A 2,206-nucleotide genomic window follows, 5' to 3' on the forward strand; every position below is an offset into this window, starting at 1 on the left:
TGTACGTAATCACTATCTGTTTAGAACAGCCCGTCGATGGCGGACAAGCTGTGCAAAAGGATGTCCGGCTGTGTCAATTGCACGCATATTGGGGCATACCTATAGGCATAGATATAATATATCTGCTGCATGGCTGAAAAACGTAAGCAAATAAGAATCTGTAAGGCCAAACAAAAATAAATATTGGTTTAGGGTAACCCGACCGACCCTATTTTTTCCAGCTGACCCAAAAACTTTTTTTCATTTCTAATAAAACACACTAACTTTTGGCACATTTTGCGAACCATACCGAGACTAAGGGAAGTAACCTTCTTTAAAATCGACTAAATTAATATAAATAAAAAATAAGCCGACCTACCAACCCTATCTTTTTTGGTCACGTTACCCTAAGCAATATATATTTGTGTTTGGCCTAATATATGTATACATGTATAAGCATATATATATAAACAATCTCTGTAGCAGGCCGAGATTATCAGTCCAACTGCGGCCCTGCATTGAAATATTGATAACATGAAGCAGTTTATCAAAATGTTGATAGCCTTTACACGGCGTTTCATCAGTTTCCGATAAATAACTTGATGTGCGCATATCGGACTAACGCTCCAACTAATTCTGTTACAAGGTTGATCCTAGGACTGAACATTATCACTGACAATTCGTCCGACACCGCTACTACTACTTTCAAGAAGATTGTAGTCATATATATATAATATATATATATATATATATATATATCACATTTGTGCCTATCAAACTCACACGCAAAGCGTCGGACTAGTCAAATTATCAGATCAGTTCCTTAGTTTCGCTAATGTTGCAGACACGAAAAGCTAAATTATGTACGGATCGAATTCGTCATTTGAAGAAATGTAGTCACACGGCCAAATGTAGTTAACATTCTTTATAATTGAAAAAAGCAGTCCACTTGAGAAAGGGGGCGCGAAAGACTAAATTATATATATATATACGTACTGGCCTGGATGTGTACACGAAACCATATATATGTATATCAAGCTCGAGTCCAGTAATACAATATTATTTAAGTAAACTGACTATGAGTGCATGACAATTTAATCACTGTAGATTATAATCAGTGGTTGACACTAAAAAGCCAAGTAACTAACTAATGATATCAGACTCAGAGGAACACGCTATAAGTATAACCATCACAATTTCACCACCAGTTCGTCAGTTTTGCAACTGAATATTGACAACAATAAAATCTTACCAATAGTTGACAGAATGTCCAAATCCTCCAACTTGTAACCGCTAGAAGTTTTGGAATCCTCTTCCTCTCCATCCGGAATAGAGGTAGAATTATTGCTACTTTTTGTAGCAGCCGACGTACTCAAGTCTTTCCGAGAGGAACCCTGCCTCTTTAGTTTCGCTACTCTCGCAGAAGCCATGATATTCCAAGACTGAATCACACTTAATAGCACGTAGAAAATCCCCCAGCAGGGAAAACACTGAGAGTTGTTTGAGCCACAACAACAAACCCAACTTTCAAACTGGCCGCTGGAAGTGAAACACTCGGCCAAGGCTCGGTTCTATCACTCCAACTATCGTCATGTTGTTTGAACAAACTCCCCTCACTGGGAGCGAGAGAGAAATAAACGTGCGCTCGGTTTTCAAACACCCTGTCATACACAGTCATCTACAGAGTTCGTACATGTTCATTGATGACACACGGTTGATCTATTTTCCAGAGAAAGCTAGTCCGTTCGCAGTCAGCAACCGGCACTGCGGAGAGAGTGGAGGGGGTACGGTATTTCCACTGGTGCCGAGTAACGGCCGCACTCAAGTTCAGCACACCGGAGCTCTTCCGTGTGGGAGAGCAGAGAAGGTATCTGCATTTGAATTAGTCGTCTGCTAGCGCTGGCGGCGCGCGTACCCTTTCACAGTTTGTGTGGTGCGCGGCGTTGAGGCGTGGTTTGGCAAAAGACTCTTCGCAGACAGACAATGTTTTTTTTTGTGAAGGCAGACAAAGCTTTGGTATTGTGTAACTGAGAGCTTGATGTTGCATTTTCTTTTTATCCACGCCGTATAAACGGTTGCGTCGACTGAAAGCCGCGGGATCGGTTGCATCGACTAAAAGTAAAAGCCGCGGGATCAGGACACGCGAGGTGAGTTTCTCCACAAAATTACAAATCTCTTCTCTTAATTAGTAGATTATCCCATAACTTTTGTTTACACTTTGAACTTA

The 2,206-nt window shown here is 40.8% G+C and overlaps 1 pseudogene; it reads right to left on the minus strand.

Annotated features, from left to right (window-relative positions):
* Positions 1 to 1,228: 1,228 nt before the first annotated feature.
* On the minus strand, positions 1,229 to 1,961 carry LOC138957407 (cAMP-dependent protein kinase catalytic subunit PRKX pseudogene; annotated as a pseudogene).
* Between the last annotated feature and the right edge of the window lie 245 nt (positions 1,962 to 2,206).

Source organism: Littorina saxatilis, unplaced genomic scaffold (genome assembly GCF_037325665.1).
Source record: "Littorina saxatilis isolate snail1 unplaced genomic scaffold, US_GU_Lsax_2.0 scaffold_2878, whole genome shotgun sequence".
NCBI classification, from domain to species: Eukaryota; Metazoa; Mollusca; class Gastropoda; order Littorinimorpha; family Littorinidae; genus Littorina; species Littorina saxatilis.